The sequence below is a fragment of the Erinaceus europaeus genome, chromosome 4, assembly GCF_950295315.1.
Source record: "Erinaceus europaeus chromosome 4, mEriEur2.1, whole genome shotgun sequence".
Lineage (NCBI taxonomy): Eukaryota > Metazoa > Chordata > Mammalia > Eulipotyphla > Erinaceidae > Erinaceus > Erinaceus europaeus.
This window is the reverse complement of record NC_080165.1, coordinates 99,142,501-99,155,595: the sequence shown is the minus strand read 5'-3', so window position 1 is coordinate 99,155,595 and position 13,095 is coordinate 99,142,501. Positions and strand designations below refer to the sequence as shown.

General features: G+C 47.3%; 1 protein-coding gene across 1 annotated transcript in view; it reads right to left on the bottom strand.

Annotated features, from left to right (window-relative positions):
- FOXJ2 (forkhead box J2) overlaps positions 1–9,134 on the bottom strand; it is a 44,360-nt gene extending 35,226 nt beyond the window's left edge. The window contains exon 1 of the mRNA XM_016194514.2: positions 8,002–9,134. The gene's annotated coding sequence lies outside the window, so the exon portion shown is untranslated. The remainder of the gene's footprint in view (positions 1–8,001) is intronic.
- Between the last annotated feature and the right edge of the window lie 3,961 nt (positions 9,135–13,095).

Sequence of the window (13,095 nt, the reverse complement as noted above, 5' to 3'; positions counted from 1 at the left end):
TAAAAATAGGCACGCTGGCTCTCCCTTTGCAGCTCTCCTCCTCCACCACTTTATTCTTATTTTTATTCTTATTCTTCTTCCTCCCCCCCCCCTTCTCTCCTGTCTTCCCTCTCAGCCAAGTACACAAGCACGCACCTCCGTGCAATCTCTGGGTGCTGCCAGGCCGCCCACGCCTGCTGTTTGCATGCTCTGCTGCCACCCACACAGCCTGGGCACTCCTGCTGGCAGCGAGGTGCAGTGGGAGGGATGGCATGCTGAAGGGAAGGTGGAGAAGGATGAGTGACGGACATGCTGCAGGGTCCAGAGAGACTGGCAGGCAGCATGCAGGAGCCACTGGGCACTCCCACCCCCTAAGCGCTGGCTGCCTAGCAGGTCTGTGCCTGCACCGCCTGCCGGATTCCAGCCAGCACTGCCACCCTGCGCCCGTCTCCCGCCCTTGCGCTGAAGGAGCCCGGACTGGCCTGCCTCTGAGCTCTAGAGTCTGGGCAGATGTGTGTCATCCTGAAACGCGCACCCAGATCCTATGCACAGACTCATCAACATAGTAGCATGCCAGTTCGCCTGCTTCTGCAGTTCAAAGCTCAATCCGGGGTGTGACAGGTCACCACCATTCTCAGCTGAGCTCCTCACAAACAACTGCTAGGCTGTCTGCTGGCTCTGCTGGCTCCTGAGGGTCACCCCTGAGGTCTCACTCCCCCAGGTTCCCACCCCACTGCAGTCTCTGTGCATACACACATGCACCCTGCCTTGTGCAACCAGCCCACTCCACAAGGCTAAGGGAACGCCTTAGTGAAAGAGGCCCAGCTGCAACCCGCATGTTTACAAATAGCAGTATAAAGGGCTTTCTCCCTTCGCCTCTGGCTCCTCTCTCTGTCCCCATCTTCACCATCTTGCCCTAAAACGTTAAAAATGGGTAGTTAATCATTTCAGGAAGCTGCCAAACTCCTTTGCTAAGTCAAAACACCACCGTTTCTGGAGTAACAAAGGATGCTCAGGGCAGTGAGCCTGCCCTGTAGCTGGGTTATCCCAGCTGAACAAGAACAGGATAGCTGGCAGGTTCCAGTGACTTTCCTGGGTCCTCCCCATAAGTAAGTTTGTTTTCCCTTGTCCCCTATTATCTCCTGCTAAAGAGCCCTAGGAAGTGTCGTTCTAACAACACACAAGGCAAGGGTAGGCAGTGGCACACCTGGTAAAGCACACATATTACAGTCACAAGGACCTGGGTTCAAGGCCCCAACCCCACCTGCAGGGGGAAAGTTTCACAAGTGGAGAATTAGTGCTGAAAGTGTCTTTCTCTCACCCTGTTCCTGATTTCTCTATCTCTATTCAATAAATAAAGTATTTTTTAGAAAAAAGAACACAAAAGCCTTTGGTGGGCATTCCATAATGAAACTCTCCTAACCGTGGGTAGAAACATGAGAGCAGATCTAAAGTGGTTTACAGCAGCCAGGGAGGTGGCTCCATGGTAGAGCATAAGCCTTGAATGCATGAAGTCACAAGTTTGATCCCCAGAACTACATATGCCAAAGTGATGCTCTGGTTTTTCTCTCTTTTCTCATTCTCCCTATTGTCTTCACTGGGGCCTCACTGCTCTGGATTGATTTTTTTTTTTCATCAGCTAGAGAGAAATACAGGTAGAGGGGGGATGGGAGTCGGGCAGTAGTGCAGTGGATTAAGCGCACATGGCACAAAGTCCAAGGGCCAGCATAAGGATCCCAGTTCGAGCCCCTGGCTCCCCACCTGTAGGAGGTCACATCGCAAGTGGTGAAGCAAGTCTGCAGGTGTCTATCTTTCTCTTTTCCTCTCTGTCTTCCCTCCTCTCTCCATTTCTCTCTGTCCTATCCAACAACAACAACAGCTATGACAACAATAGCAAGCACAAAAACAAGGGCAATAAAATGGGAAAAATAGCCTCCAGGAGCAGTGGATTCGTAGTGCAGGCACTGAGCCCCAGCAATAACCCTGGAGGCAAAAGAAAGAAAGAAGAAAGAGGGAGGAATGATACCAGAGGGCAGGGGTTGGAGATGGGGTGGGGGGAGGCTCAAGCCAGAGTAATACGCATGGCAGAAAAGGCACCCTCCCAGGTGAGTTATCTTGCTGGCCCTTTAAATTACTACTACTACTGCTGCTGCTACTACTACTTTAAAGAGACAGAGAGGTAGAGAGGCAGAAAAAGAGTGAAAGAGACCACAGCATCAAAGCATGATTCAGTGTGGTAACAGTTGAGCTCAAATCTGGGTCATGTGCTTGGCTTTTTTACTATTTTATGTATTTATTTACTTATTTATTCTATAAAAGAGAAGAGGGGGCAGAGGGTAAATAGCATAATGGTTATGCAAACAGACTCTCATGCCTGAGGCTCCAAAGTCCCAGGTTCAATCCCTCATGCCACCATAAGCCAGAGCTGAACAGTGCTCTGGTTAAAAAAAAAGAAAGAAAGAAATTAAAAAAAAGAGAGGAGGTTCAGACTACCACTCAGCTCTGGCATAAAACAACGCTGTGGACTGAACCTGCACCCTCTAGGGTTGTAAGCATGCACATTCTACACTATTAACAAAACTTAAAGCATCTCCCCAAGACTTCATTCTCTCTCTTGTCAAATAAGAAAAAATCGTAGATCTGGGTGGTGGTACACCTGATTGAGCATGCATGTCACAATGTGCAAAAACCCAGGTTCAAACTCCTGGTCCCCACCTGCAGAGGAGAAGCTGCATGAGCAGTGAAGCATTACTACAGGTGACCATTTCTCTTTCCCTCTCTATCTGCCCATTCTGTCTCAATTTCTCTATCTCTCTATCCAATAAAAAAAAAAAAAAAAAAAAAGTCTGCTTTAAAAGATCTTTGGGCAAAATAAAAAGTGAGGGCAGAGTTAGATAGCATAATGATTATGCAAAGAGACTCTCATGCCTGAAGCCCCAAAATCCCAGGTTCAATCCCCTGCCCCATCATAAGACAGAGCTGAGCAGTGCTCTAGTAAACAAACAAAATAAAAAGTGGCTTACAGAACCACTTGGCACATGCCAGTGACAGTGAGTTCTGGAAAGGGAAGCACGAGCACCATCAAGCTTTTTGCTTTGTGCCCTATCCTTACCCCAGCAGCAGGTTAGGACACTGAAGTTAAATTTAACCTTCCTCCCGCAGCCTCCTGGCCAGCCCTGCAGAAATGGCCCCAGCACTCAAAATACATTCCATTCTTCCCAGCTACAAGACGCTTACAGAGAAAGATCCTACTGATGGCTCAGCACCATTCTCCTTCAGCCTGTCCCACTTCCTCAACCCCCTCACTTCCCCATTCTTCAAAGTCAACCTACTGTGTAAGAACCTAGGACACTGAATAACTCAGTTCTGAACAACTGAGTTCCAACCTTGATACTGACTCACTAAATGCCCCCTAACCACCCCTGGCTCCCTGAAGTCTTGATGCCTCAGTTCCTTCATTCAGTTAGAAAAAAAAAGGAGGGGGTGGATCACACCCAGTGGAGCATACATGTTACTATGCACAAGGACTTGGGTTCAAAGCCCCAGTCCCCACCTGCACAATAGGTAAGGTGGTACTGCAGGCCTTCTCTCTCTCTCTCTCTCTCTCTCTCTGTCTCTGTCTCTCTCTCTCCCTTCCTTTCTCAATTTCTCTCTGTCCTATCAAATTAAATAAGCCATTAAATATTTTTTTTTAAAAAAAGGGGGGTGAAATCATAAAACATGCCAGAGCTTCATCGTTGGAGTGGAATGAATGAAGCCCAATGAGCTTGAGCCTGTGAGACATTCCATGCTCCCCAAAACCACAGCACAAGGCTAATAGTCAGGGCTATTATTAGAAAGGCAAACAAGAGGTGCTTCCACTTCTTGGGCCAGCCAACCTAGTTCCCCAGACCTCTCTCTCCAGGTGGGCCTCATGCCACTGGGCTGGGGCAGAACCTGAGTCAGGCCACATTCTTCTCTGCATGCTGGAAGCCTGAAAGGAAATACCCAGAGAGACTGGGAAAGGCAGCCAAAGGGCAGGCTCCATCACATCCACTGGGCAGCTAACGAAGTCTACAGTGCCGGGAGAAAGGCAGAGGCAAACAGAAAGATATTCTGCTGGAGTGGGAGACTGGTCCAGGATGAGACATGCCAGATCCTAAAAGACTCCAGAAAAGGATCCGGAATAGGCTCCGTTTCCTGTCCAGGTGATCGCAAAGGCAGGTGATAGGTCTCTGAACACTGCCCAGGTCAGGTTTTAAAGAGAGAGAACTTCTGGCTTTGTACAGAGTGTCCAGAGGAATAGAGCAGTAGTAAAGTTTATCTCATTACCAGTTCTGAGTCAGGCTGCCTGGGCTTTAAGCCTGGCTCTCATGTCTGCTGACTACAACCCCAGGCAAGTTATTTACCCACTCTAAATTGCTGTTTCTTTAGCTATGAAGTAGGACTGACAACAGCAAGGGAGGTGGTACAGCAGATCAAGTGTTGGACCCCCAAGCATGAGGTCCTGAGTTTGATCCTTGGCATCACATGTGCCAGAGTGATGCCCTGGAGTTTACTCTCTCTCTTTTTCACTAACAATTAAATAAATACATATTTTAAAATGTTAAAGAGATGAGTGATGTATCTAGATACATAAGATTGCTATGAGGGTTACCTTGAGTTAATATTTTAAATGCATTTAGTCACTATTAATATATTTTTAAATTTATTGGATAGAGACAGAATTTGAAATGGAAGGGGGAGATAGAGGGAGAGAGGGGAGAGGGAGAGAGAGAGAGGGAGAGAGAGACCTATAGAGCATTGCTCCATTGCTCATGAAGCATCCCCCCTGCAGGTGGGGAGCAGGAACTTGAACCTGGGTTACTTGTGCAAGGCTCACTCAACCAGGTGCACCATCACTAGATCCCCATTTAGTCATTATTAAGTGTTGCCATTCTTATTTTTTGAATGGGGAAACAAAGCATGCGGAATTAATCATTAGTAAACCGACAAACCGTAACAGTAGACTGGAAGCAGCAAGCCTGTGATGGTTTATACTGGAAGCTTGCACACAATTGGCAATAGTTTTCAGGACACCAGAATCTCAAGCTTCGCCATTGAAGATAATATCACCTCGAGCATTGACCAATGCTCCAAAGATGGAAGCATAGGGGAAACTCACTTTTTGTTTTTCAGGGAGTGGGGGCAGGTCTACTCATAAGACACAATATTGAAAATGGCACTGTCTAGATCACTGTTCACCCAATCCCATATGTATCTGCATCTAACTGACTCCACAAAAGCCAGGAGAATTAGGAAAAGTCACTCCAAGCAGGGCCATGTACAGAGTGAGGCAGTGCTGCTATACTTGCAGGTGTTGGGCTATTTAGTCCACTCAGCCACTTGACAAGTGGCATCCCAGCAGCTGGGAAAGTACTTTGTAAGAGACAATCTATTGTTGGGGTTAGGAGGTGGCTTACCCAGTTGAGTGCTCATGTTACCATGCTCAAGGACACAGGTTAGAGCCCCCCAGCCCCTACCTCAGGGGTAGAAGCTTCACAAGTGGTGAAGCAGATCTGCAGGTGTCTCTCTCTCTCCCTCTCTCTCTCTCAATTTCTCTCTATATTAACAAATAATAAATAAAAATAAATGTTAAAAAAAGAAACAATCTATTGCTACAAGACTGTCTCTTCAAAAAGTGGGAGAAGGACTTCTAGGCTGTTTGTTTGTTTTTTATTTTTACCAGAGTACTACTCAGCTCTGGCTTATGGTGGTTCCGGGTATTGAACCTAAGACTTTGAAGCCTCAGGCATAATAATCTCTTTACATAACCATTATGCTATCTACTCCCACCTGTTTGTTTTTAAATTTTATTTGTGTGTGTGTGTGTGTGTGTGAGAGAGAGAGAGAAGAAGAGAACCAGAGTATTACTCTGCCACATGTGATGCCAGGAATGAAATAATGAAATTTGGGGCCTCATACTTTTAAGGCCAATACTCTAGCCACTGCACCACCCCCGAAGCTGCAGGGACTTCTAGAGTTCAGAGCCCAGGATCTTCATGCTTTGGAGATTTGAGGTATCAGACATAAGACTCTCTTATTAGTCCTAGAAGAAACAGTGTCAGCCTGAAATTGAGGTTGGGCTGCCTTGCAACTTGTGATGGCTTCCACACAGTCACTCTGGAGAACTCCCACTGGTCTGGGACCCAGGGTGGGAATGGGGTAGGGTGAGGGGTGTGCTTGCCATATGCCTTCCCTTACAGGTAGGTATACTCCTTAGCATGCTCTCTGAGCCCTCCATTCAAAGGCTTACCCATTTCAAGCCCTCCATTCAAAGGCTTACACACAATTCAAGGGTTAGGATTAGGGCGCTTAGACTAAAAGAGCACATGGGTACCTGTCTCCACACACACCCTGACTTGAAATATGGGCCAAGGGAGAACCCTATTCACCTGAATGAAAAAAACCTATGAGCATTTCGAAAGCACAGCCCTACAAACCTGGTTTGTGCCCTGCCTCATGTACCACTCTCAACAGGTGGCCCCACGTGGGTGTACTTAAGAACTTTGACAACCCACCAGGGTTCAGACAGGGAGAGGAGGATAGGCCTTAAGCCCAAATAAGATGAAGTCCCCACATACACATACACTTGACTGTACAGAAGAGAAATTAATTCATAACAAGGCAGGAAAGCAGGCCCCCAGAAGCACAGGCAGAACTCTGTTAAACACATCATCCAGGCTAAGCCAGAAAAGTTTTCTGGGGTATGGGAGCACCTAGTTGAATACAAGGACCTGGGTTCAAGCTTCCAGTCCCCATCCATATGGAGTGTAGAAGCAGTGCAGCAGGAGTCTCTCCCTCTCTATCTCCCCTTCCCAATTAATTTCTGTCTCTATCCAAACAAGTAAATAAAATATTAAAAAATAAAGAACGGTGGTCCTGGAGGTGGCTCAGTAGATAAAACACTGGGCTCTCCAGCATGAGGTCCTGAGTTCAATCCCTGGCAGCACATGTACCAGAGTGATGTCTGGTTCTTTCTCTCTCTCCTCCTATCTTTCTCATTAATAAACAAATAAAATCTGAAAAAAAAAAAAAAAAAGAAGGATTTTCTGACACCCTTTTTCTGCAGATGATGGGCATTGATAGAAAATTTACATACAAGACTCCAAAGACCCAGAAATGAACAATTAGTAACAGGGAAGATGTGAGAGCGTTGGGTGTTTTCCCAAATGGACACCCTTCAGATTTTCATGCCTAGTGGTCAGCTTATCTAGATGAAAGATTGGAAGGAGGCTGAGGATATCATTTGTTCTAAGGAACCATCAGCAAAGAATGGGAATGATGGAGGGGACCGGGGCCGTGAGGCAAGATTAGCACTGGAGAAGACTTTCAACCCTGAAGCTGGCAATCCCCTCTGCCCATGTCCTTTCTTCCTCCAGGGGAACATGTGAAATTTCCATCTTCTCTTTGGATCTGCTTGATAAAGGCCTGCTTCCAGGCAGAAACGGGACTGTCAGGAGAAAAGACCTGTTGGTGTCCCAGGCAGGGGGAGTAAGGGCAGACTGCTATTCTTGTCAAGGAAGCCCTAATCTCATGGGGTTGGAGACAGCAGCTCTGGAAGGCACTGTGTTGACCCAGGGTGACTGATAAAAAGATGTAAAACCAAAGGAAGTCCGAGTCAAAGACAGGCCACAAATGCCACCATGATTTCAACAAGGGTCGGTTCTCCAGGTGAAAAGACCCAAGGATGTAATGGGCATGGGGGGTCTGGCTGGGATCCATCAATCAATATTATAGAGCATGAATGGGGTCCTGTAAAGGCAGGCATCTTCTGATAGCCCTTTGGTATATGGAAACACACTCCCCAAGGCCTCCCAAATGAACCCCTCCATCTCTCTCTCTCCCCAGACACTAAGAACCCTGTTTCTCAGGGTCTCTGCAGCAAGAGGTGGAGTTGAACCCCAACACGTCCTCAGAGGAACATCTATATTATCACTCTACCTTCTCCTGTCATAAACTCAAGAACTGGCACCTCAGCCCGTGGCACACACCAGTACCCACCTGTCTCCAAGTCTCCCCCAGCAGAAGGAGGGAACCTCCAGGTCCTGCAGTTGGAGGTTGGAGGGATTCCCCTCTTCAAGGGCAGGCCAAGACTGTCATCCTTGGTGGCTCTTCCTGGACTCAGCTGAGTCTCCCAAGATGCAGAGGGGAACTGGGTCCCCCGAGGATGAGAAGGAGGAAGGGAAGTTGGGGGAGGAGGAGGAGAAGGAGGTCCTACCTGGGGAAGGTGGCACACTCCCCACACCCTGCCTGTAACTCTGGGGAGGAGGGGAGGAGCCTCTCCCAACCAGGAGTTGTCTCCTCCCCCTTGGGGGAGTCCCCTTCCCCCCAAAACTGAGTCTTTGGCGGGTAGAGTTCTCTTTCTGTCTGCGGGAGCGCCGAGCGGCCGAGGGGCCCTGCCCTGTTCCACCGTCTAGGTGCAAGGAAGTTGAAGAGGCACTTCTTCCCTCTCTGGAAAGGCAGAAAGCCGGTTACTCTCGTTCCCGAGGTGGTGGTGGTGGAGGGGGGTGCTGTCCTCTGCTTCGGGATGTCGGGACTCCTGTCCCCCACCCCAGATCACACACACACCCTAAGTACCGGATGGGATGGAGGGTGCTTACTCCGTAGGCATCACCCCTTTCTCTGCGCCTTCAAAGTCCTGAACTGCTGAAAGCGTGTGTTGGGAAGCGTGGAGGCCGAGGAGGGCTCCTAGTGCTCCCTTTAGAAAGGAGCCCCCCTTTCTGCTTCGGGGGGTTGTCTTGCCCCCGGCCAACCGGCGTGGGGGTGTCCTCCTCGCCCGTGGAAGGAGGTGCCTCGCCCTCCACAGGGCTCCCCGCCTCGTCCTCGCCCGAGCGGTGGGAGCTTCACCCACAGAGCGCAGGCTCCCGGGGTGCCCCCGAGGGCGGGGTTCGCGGGCTCCCCGCTCTCGGGCGCCGGCCTGGGCTGCGGGGCCAGGAGGCCGCGGCTCCCCTCTGCCGTCCGGAGGCGGCGGCGCCTCGGCCAGTCCCGCCCCGCTCGCTGTGCTCCCAGAGGTGCGGGAGGCTCCCCCGCGCTGCCACCTCCAGGCGTCCGGCCTGTCAGGGCTCCCCGGGGCCGGCGGGCGCGCGGGCAGCGTCAGGGCTCCGGGGCTCGGGCTCGGGCTCGGCTCCGCTGCAGGCCCCGGCTCCTCCCCGGCCTCCGCGCCGCACTCGGCGCCCCTCCCCCTGCCCGCCCGCCGCCGCCTCCTCCCCGCGCTGGTTAAGGAGGAGCGAGCGGCCTCGGGTCCCCCCAGCGCCGCGCCCACTCTGTCCACGCCCGGGCGCGCCTCTGTCTTGTGCGCTCAGGGACTCGGACCCCGGGGAGCCGCGCGGGAGCCGACCAGCGGGTCTGGGGCTGAGTGTACCCGGAGCGGGCTCCTCTCTCCGCCCCGAGATGGCTCGGAAAGAGGTTCATGCCACCCCCCCCCCCCCGGGGCGGGGGACAAAGTTAGTAGACTGCCACAGTCTCATTCTGGAGTCCAATAAATGTTTGTCGAATGGATATAAAGTGGTAACTGAGCCTTTAACCGAAAAACCTCTATACCAACAACAACAAAAAAAATTTTTTTTTTCCTTTTTCTTCTTTTCACTGGAGTACTTGCTCACTCAGGTCTAGCTTATTGGTGGTGCCCCAGATTGAACCTGGAACCATGGAACCTTAGGCATGAAAGGGGTTTTTTGTTTGTTTTTGTTGTTGTTGTTGTGTAACTACGGTGCTATCAACCCCAGCCCTAAACTTTACAATTTGGGGCCTTTCTTGTTCTGTGGAGTCTTGGTCAGAGAAGAAGGAAACAGCCTACCCAAAGGTCAAATGCAATAATAATATATGTGAAGATTATTTTTTCTTATGCTACACCAAGGAATGTGCTTGGAGGCTTAGTAGTGCTCTATACCACTGAGCCACCCGCCAGACCCAAACTTTCTTCCCGCCTCCCCCACCCCCCACCCGCATGCTCAGATCTGGGTGGTGCTAGGGGTCAGATCTGGGACCTCAGAGGCTCAGGCATGGAAGTTGTTTGCATAGCCATTATGCTATCTCACCAACCCCCTCTATTCTCTCTTTATTTTTTTATTTAGACGGAAAGAAAAAAACAACTGCATAGCTGCACCACCAGAGCTGTCCATGGTGCTTCCATGTGGTGTTCACGCTTGAACCCAGGGCCTCTGCATGGTAAAGCATGGGCTCTTCTTCAAAGTGTGGGCTTCACTCACAATCAGAAAATGCCACCACAGATCTCTCCTCCTCATTTTCCTCTGGCAGCCAGATGATTCCTCTGCACAGCCTTATGTTTTTCATCCTCTGGCCATGAAGCATCCCCCCCCAAAAAAAAAAAAAAACTATTCTACTTTCTATCATGTAAAACACTATGAAAGCAAAAAACATTATCCTTGAAATATGTGGGGTTCTCTATTTTCTTTTTGATCAGAGCACAGCTCAGCTCTGGCTTATGATGGTACCAGAGTTTCAACCTGGAACCTCTGTGCCTCAGGCAAGAAAGCATGTTGCATAAACCTCTGTGCTAACTCCTGGGCTCTACATGTAATATTTGAGTTGCTTTTAAAAAGATTACATAGTCAACATTGCAATTTGATGACTGTACTTCACTTTAGATAGCAGTGTCTCTTGCTACATGGTATATACTCTAAATGCATTTATATATGCAATTATATACAGTTAAAAAATAGCTTCAGTGTTCCAGACATTGAGCTAAGCCCTATGTATGTTTATCATCTTTACTGATTCTAGCAATTCCATTGGGTGCTGTTATTTTGCCTATGTTCCAGATAAGAAAACTGACTTACAGCTATTTATGTTATCTAGTTACTCTGAAAGGAGCAGATAAATCAAGACTTAAACTAACAAATCCAAATTACTCCAAAGACTGATTTCAATTTTATTCCATTTTCTTGAGCTGTCAGAAATAAAACTTAAGCTTAAAGGAAGTTGAACTTTCACTTTCTCATTACTCTTCCAGTATCCAGGTTGAAGTTTGTATTTTTCCGCTCTTTGAAACATTTAATTCATTTCTCCCATACACAGATTACTTGGCATCATATATTTCTTGCTGTGTATTAAATGTTCCTTTTTTAACCCTTCTTAAAAAATTTTTTATTTATGATTAACAGTCATTTATAGGGTTGTAAAATTACAGGTTATAGTTCCACATTGCACACACCACCCAAGTTCTGTGCCCCCCTCTCTTCCAACAATAAACACCATAGTTCTCACAAATTCTTAGAGACAGTTTTTTGATATTGTCTGTGTATATGGAAGCAGGAGTGGGGGTAGTTACTGGAGAAGTACTAAAAATTATAAAACTTGAAAAAGATTAGACTTTTTTCCTGGAAACTTAGTAAAATGAAAAACTCAGTAAGTTTTATATATACACAATGTATGATGAAAAAGTATCTGTAACTAGAAAATTAGAAGTAGCTGTAATACCTATATAATAACTTAAGCAATGTTACATTTATGCAACAGAATACAATTTAATTTTTAAGTGAATAATTATATTTAACTCTGAGAGCTAGAATGAGTGAGTTGCTTTTCTTTTCTTTTTAGCCTTCTTTACCAATCAGATATTTTGCAACAGACATAGATTACTTCAAAGAACATTTTTCTTCACATATCAGAATATCTTCCAGTAAGATCTTGTTTAAACAGTATATAGGATTGGCATAATAGCTCAGTTGGACAGTGTGTTGCTTTGCCATGTCCAAGACCCAGATTTGAACCTGAGCCCTATCACATTGAAGGAATCTTTGGTGCTATTGTGTTCTTGCTCTCTCTAATATATATATATATATATATAAATATCCAGGAGTAGGGAGATAGCACACTATACTTTAATGCCTGAGGCTCCAAATCCACTGACACCAATATCAGCCAAAGCAGAGCAGTACTCTGGTCTCTTTCTCTCTGTCTGCTTATCTCTCTATCTCTGTCTCTCTTTCACTAAAATAAAATAAAATAGTCTAACAGAAGGATGAATATGGTATGATCTCACTCACGAGCACAAGCTGAAAATCAAGATCAGAAGAAAAAGTACTAAGCAGAACCTGGACTGGAGTTGGTGTATTGCACCAAGGTAAAAGACTGAGGTGGGGGGGGGGGGGAGGGGGGAAGAGTACAGGTCCTGGAACCTGGATGTACAGGTCCTGGAACAGGATGGCAAAGGACCTAATGGGGGTTGTATTGTTATGTGGAAAACTGAGAAATGTTATGCATATACAAACTATTGTATTTACTGTTGAATGTAAAATATTAATCCCCCAATAAAGGGGAAAAAATAAAATAACAGTCTATACAATATCATCCTGCAATTACTTTTACATAGATGTACCTAGGGGCCAGATGGTGGCACAGCTGATTGAGTGAACATGCTACAATGCACAAGGACCTGGGTTCAAGTCCTTGGTCCCAAGTTGCAGAGGGAAAGCTCTGTGAGTGGTGAAGCAGTGTTGCAGGTGTCTCTCTGTCTCTATCCCTCTCTATCACCCCTTCCCTCTCTATTTCTGGCTATTTCTATCCAATAAATAAATAAATTATATTTATCTGCAGTCTGGGAGTTAGCACAGTAGAGTACTGAACTTTTAAGCAAGAAGTCCTAACTTTGATGCCTGTCACATAGAAGCACATGCACCAGAGTGATGTCTGGTTCTCCTTCTCTTCTCCTAGCTCTTTCATTAATAATAAAGTCTGGTTTTAAATGTATTTACCTAGGTTGGAAAATGGCACAGCTGGTTAAGAGTATATAGTTCCCAGGAGTCAGGCAGTAGCATAGCGGGTTAAGCATACGTGGTGTCAAGCACAAGGACCAGTGTAAGGATCCCGGTACCAGCCCCCCCCCCCCACCTGCAGGGGAGTCGCTTCACAGGTGGTGAAGCAGGTCTGCAGGTGTCTATCTTTCTCTTCCCCTCTCTGTCTTCCCCTCCTCTCTCCGTTTCTCTCTGTCCTATCCAACAACGACAACATCAACAACAATAATAACTACTACAAAAATAAAACAACAAGGGCAACAAAAGAGAAAATAAATAATAAAAAAATTAAAAAGAAAAAGTATATAGTTCCCATGCACAAGAACTGGATTTGAGCCCC